Below are 18,969 nucleotides of genomic sequence, written 5' to 3' on the forward strand. Positions count from 1 at the left end.
TATGCTGTATGTAACCTTTCAGGCTGGCTGCTTTCCCTTAGTAATATGCATTTAAGATTTCTTTATTCCTTTCATTAGTTTGATTACTTATTTCTTTTTAGCACTGAATAATATTTCATTTTCTGAATATACCACAGTTTATCGATTTAGCTACTGAAGGATATCGTGATCATTTCCAAGTTTTGGCCATTTTGAATAAAACTGCTATAAATATCCATATGCAGGGTTGTGTGATGTGTGTGTGTGTGTGTGTGTACAATTTTAATTCCTTTGGATAAATACCGAGGAGCGTAATTGCTGGATCATTTGGTAAAAGTATGTTGTTTTGTAAGAAAAAGTATGTTTTTCTTCCAAAGTGTCAGTACCATTTTACATTTCCACATTTCAAATTTTTTCTAAATCTGTGCGTTCTCTTCTAGAAATTTTAAATAGTTTTAAAATGAGGTAGAAGATGATCTAGGAGAAGATGCTAGTAGAACCAGCAACTAATAGGAACAATTAAAACTAAGTCTTTTTAATTAATTAATTTGACAATAAATCCAGATTTTTAATCACTTATTAAGCTAGTTTAAAAAGAAATATATGAAAACTATAATGCACTTAAATAGGCTGTAATTAGAGTATTTGGGCAAAGGTAACAAGGGCATATAAAGTGACCTAAAATTAAAAAGAATTAATTGCAAGAAAACCTCTCTTAACAAAAAGATAAGTCTTCTAATCTTAAAAAACAACAACATATTTTCATGAACTAGATACATCTTATTAGGATAAAAAGAATGATTTTTCTTTGCTTAGAATAGTAGTTTTCCAATTTAGACTTGTTTTATCATATTATATGATATGTTATAGAGAAATTTAAAAAATGAAGTATAATTTAGAGCTTATACATAGTACTCAGTTTCTTAATCATAATGAAAATACAAACATTAATCCATTTTATGAAATTCATCTTAGGTAGAGAAAAAGTAATATTTAAGTATTTGACTTTCATGCCAGTCTAAATAGTGCCAAGTTGATACACCTAATGACAATAAAAACACTAGACACACACACACACACATACACATTAGTTTAAATTACTACTTTAAACTTATATAAACAAAGGCTTATAAATAATTGGATGAACTTATCCAAGTGCCATAAATATAAAGAAGCGATATGGGGTTAGTCCCACTGGGAAAAAGACCAAGCCTTCCTACAATGTGATTTCTTGTTGTGACAGTGAGATGTAAGCCAGGGAATGCTGCAGAGGCATCTTTAGGGTTGCCTGTGATTACGACATGGTTAAGAAAATAAACTACATAAGAAAATAGAGCTGAAAGTTATTTCAAAAAGGTATGAGTCCATTGTGAATATTTTTTAAATAAAGAAATTAAAGATTGCTTGGCTAGAAGATAAAAAACTCTTCATACATTTTCCTTGACAGTTAAGCAACATATAAGAAAAAGCTCCTCCTGTTCCAAGAAGATTGAAAACAACAAGTCTAATTACAGAATATTTTAAAAAATAATACACAAGCATTTTTTATTTGTCAATTTAATTGCAAGCCATAAAACATGGTTACAATACTTACTGTCCTGTAAAAGTAAAAAAGGACCAAATAGGTATGAATATATTTGCATTTGATAATGTATGAAATCCAGATGGATCCAAGTAGTATACGTAACTAGATTTCCTAATCCACAAGAATTTCTTCTTCATAGAATTGGCTACCAAATTATAAATGGTTTTATTTAACATCCTTATCCTAATTTTCTTAATAGCTTGAGTTTCTCTTTGACTCATTTTTTTTAAAGATCTATCTATTTAGAGACAGAGAGAGAGAAAGAAGGCACCCACGTGCTCATACAAGTAGGGGTTGGGGCAGAAGAATAGAATCTTGCCGGGTACTCCCCAGTGAACATGGGGAGCCCCACCCAGAGCTCAGTCCCACAACCCATGAGATCACAACCTGAGCTAAAACACAGAGTAAGATATTAAACTGGCTGAGCCACTCAGGCGCCGCAGAGTTTCTCTTTGATTCAAACATTATTCTGAAATGCATTTTTATTTCTAAATAAGTTTATTTTAATAACTTTGTCATTAAGTTACTTTTATTGTATGTTGGTGAGGAAATATGATTACCATTATTTCAAAAAGTGTCAGTTTAGCAACATAACAGAGTCCTTGCAAGAAACAGATAGCACATTCAAATAAGATAAATTTAATATAATTTAGGAAAGAAATTAGTTATTAAGGTGAGAGCAGGATTTAGGAAAAGCAACAAGGAACGGCACAATACCCCAGGATTGTAACATCCTGGAATTGTTATCACTCCTAGGGATAAGAGGTGACAAGAGGGGAAAAGTTACCTGAACCTGAAAAAGTAATTACACAGACAAATATCATGCTAAAGAGTAAGTGTTCCCCAGTTTCTCTTGACTGTGTATGATATTATCATATATTTTCAAGTATTCATTTTTTCTGTCATTTTATTAATTTTATAGTGCCTGGATATCATGTATTGGAATCAATTTGCCATCTTACATAGTCAAGTCAGAAAAATCTCAAAGGGAAAAATTTTATTTAGAAACAGTAAATCAATGCCATTGTAAATTATTTATCATGATAGTTACTATAGTTATGGAGAAAATAAATGAACTAGAGAACAGCAGATGTTCTTATAGAAAGATTTTTTGTTCCTCAAATATGAGGATATTATAAATTGATGAAATAATAAATGGATTTTACTTCCTACTAACACTTACAAATAAGGTAGGCAAATGCTGACAGATATTTTTACTGAAGTGGTAGGGGGACAAGTTATGATTACTGAATTTAACAACAAACATATGTTTTTTTAAAGATCATAACTTAACATTCTTTATATAGTATGTGGATACAGAAATACTACCCCTATTACCAGTATAATCATATTTGTTCTTACAAGTAGAATAAACTATGTTTCCTCCATGTCCCCATATAATTGATACAAGTTGCAATGCAAAAAGCAAGAGGGATGGTTATTGAAAGTGAACAAAATATATATGGGCAAGTTGAAAAATTATTTCAGGTTTCAAGCCTCTAAATTAAAACTTTCCTTAACATTTAAAATCTACTTGAGTGACTTAGTTGATGCACAGTCATTTTATTTCACAAAATGCACTGATTGTTCACATTGGATAAAGCACTGATGGGGATTTAGGGATATCATATAAGTAAAATAAATAATGTTCACAACACTCTAATAAAGACAAAAAAATAATAAACAGAAGCAACTATTTTGTTAAAAAGTGGTAATTATAGTAAAAATTCAGGAATGTGAGAAAAACGTCCCTGAATATAAGGGAATAAGTTAGATATACATACACTCAAGTGAGTACACTCTAAAGTGGTGACATTTATGGAAAGATCTGAGGGGTGAGAGGGCATCCTGAGAAGTAAACCGGGGCGGGGGGGTAGTAAAGAGGCAAAACTCTGGGAAGTATAATGCAAATGAGCCAAGGCAAGAATAAGCCTCCCATTTTTCAGATGCAATAAGACAACATTTATAGATAGGGTTTTAGGAATCAGGATACTAATAGGAAATTAGTGCAGAAAATTAACCAGAGCCAAGTTCTTAATCAATGTTTATAAACCATGGTAAGGATTTTTTTTTATTATTCTCAATGTAATGGGATTTTAATTAAAGAAATGACTGCTCAGATGTTATTTTTTGAAAGATAACTCTGCCTGATGTAGGAAAAATGCACCATAATAGAGTGAAAATAGTAACAAAGAAATACATTCAAATCTTCCAGAACATTAATGTCTTATGTTGGATTCAGTAGGTTCAGAGCCTAAAATGGAAATTGTTTGGGATTTATTGAGAGAGTACTCTCAGGAGAAGTCATTGATTTAAGAAGTAGGGAATCAGAACAAAGAAAAGAATCAGAACAAAGAAAAAAGAACAAAGAAAAGAAAAAAGCTTCTTAAAAATGTGATTTCAGGTGAAATTAAACTATATTATTACCTCACTGGGAGCTCCTGAGTCTTTCCCATTTTGAGATGAGGAAATGGGGGTTTGTAGCTTACCATATAGTCAGCCGATGCACCAGTAAATCATTGAACACAGACCATCAGGAGGATGCCTTTCAAGCATCTCCAGAAAAAGTAACCTCCAGGGACTATCTGGAAAGCTTCAAAGAGGGCCATTAGTCTAACCACCCACAGTAGAGTTCAGCTTTAATTAAGGAATTGGTAAATAAAAGGTCAATAAAATAAGTTTTGAAGGAAAAAAAAAAGATAATATTAACAAAACAATAAAATAAATGGTCCTATAATGGTCCATTATAATCATTATATTTGTGGAGAAAATAATTGAACTAAAGAAAAACAGAAGTAGACATTTCTGTAGAAATATCTGTTGTTCTTTGGAATAACAGACTAGGCTCAATGGAGGGACCACTTTATTATATTATATTGGTGTTATCAGATAATAATTAAGTATATATTTATGATTCAGGGACAGTTTCCTTTTAGAATAGCTTTACTACAAGATGTTAATGGAAATACTACTATTGAATCATAAAGCATGCTTGCTATGGCACCTAGGAATAAATAATCCCTGAAAAGAATTGCCGTACGATCATGCTAACCATCAATTCTTCCATTGTATTAAATTAAATCTGCCATTCCAATAAATTAGATCACAAAAAAAGCTACTTATTTATACTATAATAAGTTTAGGAAAATGTCTCCATAGAATCATAATGTAATATGCTCACAGATATTATCAGAAAGTATAACAAACTCAGTAAGTAGAATATAAATTTTTCATAAACATGTGATTAAACACATAGTGCATTATATTGTTTAAAAACTTTTAAATAGGGGCGCCTGGGTGGCTCAGTGGGTTAAGCCGCTGCCTTCGGCTCAGGTCATAATCTCAGGGTCCTGGGATCGAGCCCCGCATTGGGCTCTCTGCTCAGCGGGGAGCCTGCTTCCCTCTCTCTCCCTCTCTGCCTGCCTCTCCATCTACTTGTGATTTCTCTCTGTCAAATAAATAAATAAAATCTTAAAAAAAATAAAAATAATAAAATAATAAAAATAAAAACTTTTAAATAAAATTAATACAGTATATTTCTCTTTGAGTTCACTGCCAAATATAAAAATATTTGTCTATCCTGAAAAATAAATATGCTTATTAAAATTGATAATAGCCTCTACATAATCTATTAATTTTCCTTCACCATGGTTTTTAAGAAACCCAGAAAAAATGAATAAAGCAAAATATGCTTAATCTTGGATTCTAATACAAATTATCCTTTTTACCTACCTCCTACATGATTCTTGAGTTTTTAAATATTAAATTCACAATCAAGCTTTTATATGCATTTTCTTGTGAATTTACCATCTTATTTTTTTTTTTTAAGATTTTATTTATTTATCTGTCAGAGAGAGAGGGAGAGAGAGCGAGCACAGGCAGACAGAGAGGCAGGCAGAGGCAGAGGGAGAAGCAGGCTCCCTGCCGAGCAAGGAGCCCGATGTGGGACTCGATCCCACGACGCCGGGATCACGACCTGAGCCGAAGGCAGCTGCTTAACCAACTGAGCCACCCAGGCGTCCCTACCACCATCTTATTGACTGAGATTATAGTAGGCATTATAAATAATGTTCGGTAAGTTGCATTAGAGCATTTCATTGTGGAATTCTACAAACTGTAAGGACACAATGATAGGAAAACCTAAATTTCTATAAATATCTGGTTTTAAATAAAATCAAAATGAGTTTTCATAATTCATTAAACAAATGCAATGATAATTTATAATTCTAAGAGGTCAATGTGTATTATGTGATATAATTACAGTATAATTCAGAATCATAATAGCTGTTCTTGTGATAATTCATTGGTACAAAAATGTATTTATTCAAGAAAATGTATTTGCTTAAATATGTCATTTTCAATATAAAATATTATAATTTGGTAAGTATAAAGTAGGCCATGTTTGGCTCTCATGTTTAAAAATATGATTGGTCTGGGCATTTATAACTTCCAATTATTGAAATATTAAAGTTAAGAAAGTCAGTATAAATTTATGAGAAGTCAGAACCATAACATTTGTTGTAGGTTTCAGCTGTCATTTAATAGTCATGATTTTTAAATATTTTTGCCAGTTTTTTAGAGGCCAGTGTTCCGCAATAATTTGAGAAATGTGGAATGAAATTAGCACTAGACATTTATGGTACATTGAATATATTCTTTATTTTACTTACACTTATGTTTAGGTCTTTCTTACATAATAACATCATTTCACATGATGAAAGAATAACTTTTTAAAAATGTCTATTCTAGTACTTATCGTAGTGCATGAACTATTATAAAACAAACCAAATATCTTTTAGTTGCAATTACTGTCCTGAAAAAGAACACTTAATAGCTTTTATCTTTAATATTTAATTATTTTCTTCATTTATAAAATAAAGAATTTGATAGACTAGAGTTCTGATTCAATCACAGCCTGGAGGTACACGATTCTCTAGTCTATTTACACATGTATGTTGGGGGTAATAAGGACGAGAGCAAACCATGAGTGTAGAATGATGAAGGGGGTTATTAGACAACCAAATTACAATGTCAAAGTAATAATATAATGAATTTGGTTTCAATTTGTCTGTTACTAATTTCTAAGAAATCTGATTTTATGGACAGTTGCATGGTAGCAAAAGACCCAAACAATGACAACCTACATGCTGAGGCGAATAGTCAGATCATAGTTCCAGTAATCAATCTGAGTTAAAACCAGATTCCTATCAGTCACTAGAGGTACACAGGAAGAGATCTGACCATCGAATCTCCTGCAGATCTTGAGCACTAGGGCAGGGTCTGCCCTGAATCTCTTTTCCTTCAGAGAATGGAATGGCTTCTCCCAGAGCTAGTGTACTGCATAGCAGAGCCAAGGTTTATGAAGAAAAAAAGGTTAACTTGGGCAGAGGAAAAATAATCCTTATTGAAAAACTTTGTTGTCCAGTGCATATTTTTCAGAGTCCTCTTGTTCTCTAGAAGCTCTCACTTTTCATTCCTTTTGAGTTTTATATTTCTATAAGAACTGTGTTGTTGTTGTTTTTTCCTTTTTCAGGAAATTTGCCTTTTAATAATCTAGAAATTCCACCAAGATGATTAGTAAATTGATCTGACTAACCACAATAAACTTTATCTCGACAGAAGTGCACTTCATGGGCTCCTTGACTCAAGTAACATTTTTTCCAGCCCTGTACACAATGGAAACAAAACTTTGATGATTTTGTTTTTCTAATTTTAGTATTTCTCTACTATTTTTGTATTTTGGTGTTTTCATACTTTTGGGTTCATTTACAACTAATACCTCATTTGGCATTAGTAGCAGCAATGACTGAAGATTTAGTATTATGATCTGACCATATGTTGAGCTTGTTTTAAGCCTCTATTTTCTATTGGGTGAAAAACTATAGGAAATCTGATGTGTTGGACTTCTTTATCTGCTTGTATATTTTTCAGTTTTGAGCTCAAAACACTTAAAGATTTCATTTCACCAGGAATGAAAACAGCTATTTGATAACTAGATGTGTGACTTTTTTTAAGTGTTTCCATGTTTACCATTGACACAAAGCTTAAGTTGTAGAATTGAAGCTATAAATTATGTGCCTGTATGTTTATGTGTTGGGAATTCAGAAAGATCTTCACTTATTGTGTGAGTGTGTCATGCTTCCACTTCTGGAAAGTATTAATAATTTATGTTATAAAGCCTTTTAAATTATAAGTTCTATTCCCATTATATATATGTGTATAAATTTGTATATATTATATATATGTGTGTTTGTGTATATACACACACAAATGTGTGTATGTATTGATAGAAACTAAATAAATTTTAGAGAAAACTTTTAATTCTTAGAAAAATAAGTTAAAAGATAAATAGGATACCAGTTTTTCATTTACTTCCTATATTCTTTTATACAGATATATTATTCAATGTCTGTTTATTGTGTTTCTATCATGTGCTATGAGGTGTCCAAGGTAGACAGGATTATAGAGAACCAGAGGGATAAACTTGAGCCTGGACCTTAGAGAGCACTTAGAGAGAACAGTGCTCAACAGAAATGTGATCAGGACAATGGATAACATAGGAAATAAAGAAGTCAATGGCTATGAAGCAATCAAAAGAAAAGGAATCAGACCATAGCAAAAAATTATTTGCATGATTTGTAGAAACACAGTTATTTTGAGATACTTTATTGACCTCCAAAAAATGGATGATAGATATTGGGTCACTTAACTGTCTAATACTGTAGCTATTAGCCACAGATGGCTATTTAAATCTAAATTAAAATGGATTAAAATACAGTAAATTGAAAACTCAGTTTTTCGGTTGTACTAGGCACATTTCAAGTGTTCACAGCACATCCAGGGGTAGACATTTTCCCATCAGCAAAGAAATTTCTTTTTGACGGTGCACATTATGTGAAAACAGTTTGTTCTCATTTAATATGTGTAGTTGGGAACATTTTTCATGTTTTGTTTCTCTTAACTAACTCTATTTATTTTTAAAATTTGTATGCTTTTCAGGGGTAAAGTCAAAGGAAGATAGACATTTGAGAAATATATCAGTTATTGTGTCCTACATAGTTCATTTACATTGTTATTAATTTCTCTTCTTGTTATCCTGGCCTTTAAAGAATAAATTAAAATTTAAAAAGTGGTTATGTAATATGAAAAATATTCAAGATTTAGTTTAAAGGAAAGAACAATGGAAAGACTTTGCAATATTCTAATTTTCTTATCTGTAAATATGCCATTAGCACTTGTAGATGGCATCTATTCATTTGAAGATATTGATAAGTTGTATGGAACAATAGACAGTCTTGACAAATTATAGACCTTTTGGGATGAACCCTTAATAAACAACTTATAGTTCATATATTACCATCTATTGTATTTCTTTTGACATGGATCATCCATTTACTGCATTCTCACGGATTTCTAATTTTGTGCATAGAGCATATTTTCTATTTATTTTATAAATGAACTCAATAGTCATGAACTCATCTTATTTGCACTCTACATACCATGTGCCTTGAGGGTACCACAAAAGATTAATTCTACTAATATCTTAAGATATATTTTTCTCACATACTTATCAAAAAATATGATGTTTTTCCTTTTAAAATATCTTAACATGAGGGCTTTTTTGGTGTGTGCTGGCTAATAAAAAATTGACTGATAGGAACCAATTTTATTTAGGGCATATTTTCAAAACTCATTTTAAATAACTGCTAAAAATTGTTCTGTGTCTGTTGAAGAATAAAGTTTATTTGTGTAATTTTACAGTGCTGTAATATTATATGACAAACAAATGACTTAATATAGGTCCCATTATTCATGTGAAACTGATAAAATATTATTAAATCTTAATGTAGTCATTTAATGTTTACTACTAATTTGGAAAAATTCATATACTGGGAATTTTTACTTAATGAAACTCAAATTAAAGGTGAAGTGTTTACTGCATATAAGCTTTCTTTCTGTCTCTTCATAAATAATAACTTGAGTTCTGCAGGAGAAGAAATAACTTAAGGGAAAGAAAAAGCAATACTAAGAGCAAATTATTTTTTATCTCATAGAAAACAATATCACTTTCCTTCACTAAGAATAGTGGCTTTCAAAATTTAAAGCCATGAAATTCTTTCTTCAAATGAAGTCTTACCACAAACTTCAGCAAGTAAAAATACATGAAGAGGTTGGAGTGGGAAGCTTAGGGACTAGCACCCTTGACTCCAGTGGTTTCCAAATGAGCCATTCTATGATACACAATTTGCAAAATCTCTGATGTGAAACACTGTGTCATACTTCTTTGCTTTCTTTACAAATAGACAAAAATCCTGCTTGGTTATTAGGTTTTTGGTCTTTTTCTAATCACTACAGGGAAACACATAGGAGATAAAAATAACATGTATGAGAACTTTGTAAAACCAAAAAATCCTTCCCAAGGATTCTTTTTTTTTTTCAATGTCTGGCTCTATTATGAGCCATTTTTTTTTTTTTAAATGCCTGGCTCCATTATGAGATTTTACTGTCTCCTGGGACTTCCTGTCTGATTTTTTCCTGAAATGTAATTCAATAAACCACCCTCTTCCCTCTGATTCATCTTTTCCTGAAACTATAAAGGCACCTACCACCAAGTAACTTCTCTTCCTATGACGTAGTTTTGTTTTAGTTCTACAGATATTTTTCATGCTAGACACATGCTGGTTACTTGAGGAACAAAGATTATTGATCCATTGACTCTGACAGTCCTTAAGGAAGTTAGAATGTAGTGTGGAGAGGCAGACATATGGGAGAAAAACATCAAAACAGCTTGGTAAGTGGTAAAATGGTGTGTACACACATGAATAAAGGTGTTTAAAGGGAAGAGCACGTTTTTTTCAGCCCAACTGTTTTATGAATAGTGTTTTATGAGTTTCAGGTATACAATATTGTGATCCAACACTTCCATACATCACCAGGTGTATCACAAATGCTTTCCTTAATCAACTCATCATTCAACTCGTCCACCCCCCTCCCCAAGGAAGAACACATTTTAAAGTGAATCATCTGCATTGCTGAAGTTGTGTGTTCTGAGACTTTTAAAACATTCTACTCTGAGCTCTACCTAGATGGTTTCGACACTGAATTAAAAATGGCTGTTTTTGTTGATTGGTGCTATTACTAACTCTTAATTTAAACTGTCATGTTTTGAATAAGAACCAGCCAAAGAAGACCCTTAGATTCTGAATTTATTTTAAAATTGTTCATTGTGCTGGGGGGGACAAGATGGCGGGGTACTAGGAAGAGGCGTCTTTTCAGCTGGTACCCCAAAGTGAGCTGATTACCTACCAAAGAACTCTGATCACCCATGAAATCAGCCTGAGATCAGAATTATACACGTCTGGATCTCTACAGGGGCAGAAGACGCCAGTGAGCAGGTAAAGCGGAATGGGAACAGCGGACTGATATCGGAAGATAAACAAAAGGGGGAGGGAGCCACCAGAGGCGACCGGTGCAAAAGTAATACCCCGATACGAGCGAGAGTGCCCTGCGTCTGGGGACCAGCATTAACTCGGAGACTGGTTGAAAGCACTCCAAAAGAGCAAAGGATCGCGGGGGCAAACTGTGGGAATCGGGGCGGCTAGAGACAGGGGCTTGAGTCCCCGGTCCCAGACGGCCTCCCCGGCGCGGAGGCAGAGAGAGTGCGGCGGAGAAACCGGCTCCTGGTCCCTAAGCCGCCAGCGTGCCCCAGAGCGCGGGGTTCCGGCTCCTGTGAGGGGATGGGAGCCGGTCTGCAGAACGCGCGCTAGCCCTACCACAAAGCTTGAGATGCGCGTGCACGTCGCTCCAGCTCTCCTGGGTTTCTAAGGCCCTGGGGCGCTTCTTGACCCGGGCCATTGTTTCAAAGTCTAAGCCTCGCGCCCGCGAAACTCTTCCCCGGACAGAGGCGCGCAAAAGCCCAGCCTGCGGCTTACGGACCAGCGCCCCGTTCTCAGTGCCCCAGACGCGCGCACCGACCCACAGCCGCCTCTGAAAAGAGGTGCGCGCAAGCCGGGCACTCCCAGCCCCGGCCAGCGGCAAAATCTCAGTGTGCGATCGCTGCTTGGAACCTCTCTGGCGGTCAGGAGCTCCCAGACAGCCGCCACTGCCTTGGCTTTGGGGACGAGCAAAAGATCCTGCGCCCCCAGGGTCTTTAACTTGGAACCTGCACTGCCAGCATCCAAGGGGGAATTTATTCAGCTTCTGCACCCAGACTGAGGCTTCTGAGACGGAGATCAGGAAGTGTTCCAGGGTGCACCTTGACTGCACCAGAGTTGATACATCCAGCTACATCTGTTCAGTCTTCTCCCACCAAAATGACTAGGAGGAGGAATGCCCAACAGAAGAAAAATACAGAGGATGGACCTTCCGCAACAGAGCTAACGGCTATCAACATAGACAATATGTCGGAAAGAGAATTCAGGCTAACAATTATCCAGGCAATAGCTAGGTTGGAGAAAGCCATGGATGACCAAACAGAATTGATTAGAGCCGAACTGAAAGCGACCAGACAGGATGTTCACAATGTTAGGGCGGAGCTTAAAGCTACCAGGGAGGAGGTCCACAATGCTCTCAATGAGTTCCAATCCAATCTAAACTCTCTCAAAGCTAGGGTAACTGAGACAGAAGATAGAATTAGTGATCTGGAAGACAAACAGATAGAGAGAAAGGATCAGGAGGAAGCCTGGAACAAACAGCTTAGATCCCACGAAAGCAGAATTAGGGAAATAAGTGATGCCATGAAGCGTTCCAACGTCAGAATTATTGGAATTCCTGAAGGGGAGGAGAAAGAAAGAAGTCTAGAAGATGTCGTGGAACAAGTCCTTCATGAAAACTTTCCGAATCTCGCGAATGAAACCAGCGTTCATGTACTAGAGGCTGAACGGTCTCCACCCAAGATTATACACTCCAAAAAAAACATCACGACACCTGATAGTCAAATTGAGAAATTATAATTGTAGGTATAATCTCTTGAAAGCTGCCAGGGCAAAGAGGCTCCTTACTTACAGAGGGAAGCCCATCAGAATAACGTCAGACCTGTCCACAGAGACCTGGCAAGCCAGAAGAGGCTGGCAAGATATATTCAGGGCACTAAATGAGAAGAACATGCAGCCAAGAATACTTTATCCAGCAAGACTGACATTCAAAATGGATGGAGAGATAAAGAGTTTCCAAGACCGGCAAGACTTAAAAGACTATGCAACCACCAAGCCGATACTGCAGGAAATATTAAGGGGGGTTCTATAAAAGAGGAAAAATCCCAAGAATAGCATTGAACAGAAATATAGAGACAGTCTACAGAAAGAAAGCCTTCAAAGGTAACTCGATGTCAATAAAAACGTATCTATCGATAATCACTCTCAATGTGAATGGCCTCAATGCACCCATAAAACGGCACAGGGTTGCAGATTGGATAAAACGACAGGACCCATCCATATGCTGTCTACAAGAGACCCATTTTGAACCTAAAGATACACGCAGACTGAAAGTGAAGGGGTGGAGAAGCATCTTTCATGCCAATGGGCCTCAAAAGAAGGCTGGGGGTAGCGATTCTCATATCAGATAAATTAGACTTCAAACTAAAGACTGTAGTCAGAGATACAGAAGGACACTACATAATCCTTAAAGGGACTATCCACCAAGATGATCTAACAATTGTAAATATCTATGCTCCCAATATGGGAGCAGCCAATTACTTAAGAAAACTGTTAATCAAGATAAAGAGTCATATTGATATGAATACACTAATCGTAGGTGATCTTAACACGCCTCTTTCAGAATTAGACAGATCATCGAAGCAGAAAATCAATAAAGAAACAAGAGCATTGAACGACACATTGGACCAGATGGACCTCATAGATATATACAGAACATTCCACCCTAAAACAGCAGAATACTCATTCTTCTCAAGTGCACACGGAACCTTCTCCAGAATAGACCACATACTGGGTCACAAATCAGGACTCAGCCGATACCAAAAGACTGAGATTATTCCCTGCATATTCTCAGATCACAATGCTTTGAAACTGGAGCTCAATCACAAGGAAAAGTTCAGAAGGAACTCAAACACCTGGAAGCTAAAGACCACCTTGCTTAAGAATGCTTGGATCAACCAGGAGATCAAAGAAGAACTGAAACAATTCATGGAAACCAATGAGAATGAAGACACTTCGGTCCAAAACCTATGGGATACAGCAAAGGCGGTCCTAAGGGGAAAATATATAGCCATCCAAGCCTTGCTCAAAAAAATTGAAAAATCCAGAACACACCAGCTGTCTCTACACCTTAAAGAACTGGAGGATCAACAACAAATCAAACCAACTCCACACATAAGAAGGGAAATCATCAAGATTAGAGCTGAGATCAATGAGGGAGAAACCAGAGATACAGTAGAACGTATCAATGAAACTAGAAGCTGGTTTTTTGAAAGAATCAATAAGATCGATAAGCCACTGGCTACACTAATCCAAAAGAAAAGAGAGAAATCCCAAATTCATAAAATTATGAATGAAAGGGGAGAGATCACAACTAACACCAAGGAAGTAGAAACAATCATCAGAAGTTACTACGAACAGTTATATGCCAATAAGCTTAGCAACCTTGATGAAATGGATGCATTCCTGGAAAAATATAAACTACCAAAATTGAACCAGGAAGAAATCGACAACCTGAATAGACCGATATCTAATAACGAGATTGAAGCAGTGATCAAAAATCTCCCAAAAAACAAGAGCCCAGGACCTGACGGATTCCCTGGGGAATTCTACCAAACCTTCCAAGAAGAAATAACACCTATTCTCCTGAAGCTGTTTCAAAAAATTGAAGCAGAAGGAAAACTTCCAGACTCTTTCTATGAAGCCAGCATTACCCTGATCCCCAAACCAGGCAAGGACCATACCAAAAAGGAGAATTTCAGACCAATATCACTGATGAATATGGATGCTAAGATTCTCAACAAGATCCTAGCCAACAGGATCCAACAACACATTAAAAAGATTATCCACCATGATCAGGTGGGATTCATCCCTGGGCTACAAGGATGGTTCAACATTCGTAAATCAATCAATGTGATACAACAAATTAATAGGAGAAGAGAGAAGAACCACATGGTCCTCTCAATTGATGCAGAAAAAGCATTTGACAAAATCCAACATCCGTTCCTGATTAAAACGCTTCAAAGTATAGGGATAGAGGGAACATTCCTGAACCTCATCAAATCTATCTATGAAAGACCCACAGCAAATATCATCCTCAATGGGAAAAAGCTTGCAGCCTTCCCGTTGAGATCAGGAACAAGACAAGGATGCCCACTTTCACCACTCTTGTTCAACATAGTATTAGAAGTCCTAGCAACAGCAATCAGACAACAGAGAGAAATAAAAGGTATCCAAATTGGTAATGAAGAAGTCAAACTCTCTCTCTTCGCAGATGACATGATTCTTTATATGGAAAACCCAAAAGACTCCACCCCCAAACTACTAGAACTCATACAGCAATTCAGCAGCGTGGCAGGATACAAAGTCAATGTGCAGAAATCAGTGGCTTTCTTATACACTAACAAGGAAAATACAGAAAGGGAAATTAGAGAATCGATTCCATTTACTATAGCACCAAGAACCATAAGATACCTGGGAATAAACCTAACTAAAGAGGTAAAGGATCTATACTTGAGGAACTATAGAACACTCATGAAAGAAATTGAAGAAGACACAAAAAGATGGAAGACCATTCCATGCTCTTGGATCGGTAGAATAAACATCGTTAAAATGTCTATACTGCCTAGAGCAATCTATACTTTTAATGCCATTCCGATCAAAATTCCACCGGCATTCTTCAAAGAGCTGGAGCAAATAATCCAAAAATTTGTATGGAATCAGAAGAGACCCCGAATCGCTAAGGAAACGTTGAAAAACAAAAATAAAGCTGGCGGCATCACCTTACCTGATTTCAAGCTTTATTACAAAGCTGTGATCACCAAGACAGCATGGTACTGGCATAAAAACAGACACATAGACCAGTGGAACAGAGTAGAGAGCCCTGATATGGACCCTCAACTCTATGGTCAATTAATCTTCGACAAAACAGGAAAAATATACAGTGGAAAAAAGACAGTCTCTTCAATAAATGGTGCTGGGAAAACTGGACAGCTATATGTAGAAGAATGAAACTCGACCATTCTCTTACACCGTACACAAAGATCAACTCAAAATGGATAAAAGACCTCAACGTGAGACAGGAATCTATCAGAATCTTAGAGGAGAACATAGGCAGTAATCTCTTCGATATCAGCCACAGCAACTTCTTTCAAGATACGTCTCCAAAGGCAAAGGAAACAAAAGCGAAAATAGACTTCTGGGACTTCATCAAAATCAAAAGCTTCTGCACAGCAAAGGAAACAGTCAAAAAAACAAAGAGGCAACCCACGGAATGGGAGAAGATATTTGCAAATGACAGTACAGACAAAAGGTTGATATCCAGGATCTATAATGAACTCCTCAAACTCAACCCACATGAAACAGACAAACACATCAAAAAATGGGCAGAAGATATGAACAGACACTTCTCCAATCAAGAAATACAAATGGCTATCAGACACATGAAAAAATGCTCATCATCATTAGCCCTCAGGGAGATTCAAATTAAAACCACATTGAGATATCACCTTACACCAGTTAGAATGGCCAAAATTAACAAAACAGGAAACAACATGTGTTGGAGAGGATGTGGAGAAAGGGGAACCCTCTTACACTGTTGGTGGGAATGCAAGTTGGTGCAGCCTCTTTGGAGAACAGTGTGGAGATTCCTCAAGAAATTGAAAATAGAGCTTCCCTACGACCCTGCAATTGCACTCCTGGGTATTTACCCCAAAGATACAGATGTCGTGAAAAGAAGGGCCATCTGTACCCCAATGTTTATAGCAGCAATGGCCACAGTCGCCAAACTATGGAAAGAACCAAGATGCCCTTCAACGGATGAATGGATAAGGAAGATGTGGTCCATATACACTATGGAGTATTATGCCTCCATCAGAAAGGACGAATATCCAACTTTTGTAGCAACATGGACGGGACTGGAAGAGATTATGCTGAGTGAAATCAGTCAAGCAGAGAGAGTCAATTATCATATGGTTTCACTCATTTGTGGAGCATAACCAATAGCATGGAGGACAAGGGGCGTTAGAGAGTAGTAGGGAATTTGGGTAAATTGGAAGGGGAGGTGAACCATGAGAGACTATGGACTCTGAAAAACAGTCTGAGGGGTTTGAAGTGGCGGGGGGGTGGGAGGTTGGGGTACCAGGTGGTGGGTATTATAGAGGGCACAGCTTGCATGGAGCACTGGGTGTGGTGAAAAAATAATGAATACTGTTTTTCTGAAAATAAATAAATTGGGAAAAAAAAAAAAAAAAATAAAATAAAATTGTTCATTGTTAGAGTATGTTTAAATGACTTAACTAGTTTTCTGTAATTAGATGTATTAAGTACACTGTATTCTAGTGAAGAGGCATTACTGAACACCTTGAGTGCACAGTTCATCTCAAATAAATACTGTTTTTTATAGAAACTTTAATATAAAATTTTATAAATGGTGACAAATGATTATGTCTACTAAAATAATTACTCATTTTGTTTTAATTACATTAACAAGGAATATAAATAAGTTAAATATATACAAATTTGATTACATTATATTTGTATGAGTAACTTAGATTCACTCGTGTTTTTGTTTTTAAGATTTTATTTATTTATTTATTTATTTGACAGAGAGATCACAAGTAGGGAGAGAGGCAGGAGGTTGAGGGGAAAGGTGGTGGGGCGGGAAGCAGGCTCCCTGCTGGGCAGGGAACCCAATGCAGGGCTTGATCCCAGGACCCTGAGATCATGACCTGAGCTGAAGGCAGAGTCTTAACCCACTAAGCCACCAGGTACTCCAGATTCACTCATGTTGAAAGACATTTGTATTGCATTTAATTACAGATATATCTTTTCTTAAACCATATAAGATTCCTAGGTATTCCTAGATAAAAACATGTTAAATTAAAGATTGCTTCCCTTTTTGATATATGATATAAATAATTTAATTTAATGTTTCTGTAATTTCTTCTTAAAGATTCCAAAATGGCTTGATTACAAGTTAAAGTTGTTACATGAGAGGAAGTGCACATACTACAAATTTAAGTTTTACTATTTTGTTTATACTTTGTATATATTTATATTATATATATTTACAACAACAATAATGATGACAACAAAACACACACTGGAGGCCCTAGAGTTAGAAAAGTGAAAACTAGTCTACGGCCATACCACCCTGAACGCGCCCGATCTCGTCTGATCTCGGAAGCTAAGCAGGGTCGGGCCTGGTTAGTACTTGGATGGGAGAAAAGTGAAAACTAGGATTTGAAGCCCTAGTTTATAAAAATGATTTAGAATCATCTATGTATGCTGCAAAGCATCTTCTTGTAACTATAAAATGCCTTTGCATAAAACAAATATAATTTGAAATAATGTGTTTCTCATCATACTATTATTCTAAAGACCAAATTGCTACTCTGAATGGAAAATTTTAAATACATATCAATAATGATTTTTTTTAATGAGAAATAGGTCTAACCTAGTGAAATACCCAATAAAATATGGTTGAATCAGCCTAAAGAATCAAATGAAAATAAAATGTATTCACTGACAGAGTCCTTGATTTTGTGAAACTTAAGTTCTAACAGGAAAGAGACTCCAAAGAGGTAAAGATTAAATATAAAACCAGGTAGTATGGTAGATATGATTAACTCCATTAACAATTTGTGTTCCAACTCCCCAATTAAGGAACTGGTGGGAGGCAAGTGCCTAGCCAAATATTCTCTTTGTGGGTGCACACACACACACACACAAAACCTTGTGACATGTTCTCTCCAATGAAATTAAGCAGAAAATATGTATACCATTTCTTAACTAGTATTTTAAAGAGGCTGGTGGGCCTGGTGCTCAAGTTTTTGCCTTCCTGATTTTAGATTCTTTACCTTATAACCTTACCTTTGATGACTGCTGGCTGAAATTTCTTTCTTTTGTTTTGATTAACTGATATTTGTTAGATCCATTTTATAATTCCACTCTGGTTTGTTTATTCTTTTCTTACCTGATTTTGAATGTGTATTTTTTTTCCTAATTTCACTTTATCATGCAACTTCAAAAAAGGATTATTATTTTGTTTGTTTCTTTTTCTGCTGTATTGAACGTTCTCTCTTCCTCCCTGGTTGAGAAGATGTTCCAGTCAAATGCTTCTCTGTCTGTATATGTTTTTACTTCTGTTAGAAATGTCCTTTCTGCTTTTAACTCTTGCCCTTGTTCTAAAAAACAAAAACAAAAACCTAATCCTTCAAAATTCATCTTAATCATGATTTCTTCTGAGAACCT

The 18,969-nt window shown here is 35.7% G+C and overlaps 1 pseudogene; it reads left to right on the forward strand.

Annotated features, from left to right (window-relative positions):
• The first annotated feature begins 17,851 nt into the window (after positions 1 to 17,851).
• On the forward strand, positions 17,852 to 17,967 carry LOC122911092 (annotated as a pseudogene).
• Positions 17,968 to 18,969: the final 1,002 nt, after the last annotated feature.

This window comes from Neovison vison, chromosome 6 (assembly GCF_020171115.1).
Source record: "Neovison vison isolate M4711 chromosome 6, ASM_NN_V1, whole genome shotgun sequence".
NCBI classification, from domain to species: domain Eukaryota; kingdom Metazoa; phylum Chordata; class Mammalia; order Carnivora; family Mustelidae; genus Neogale; species Neogale vison.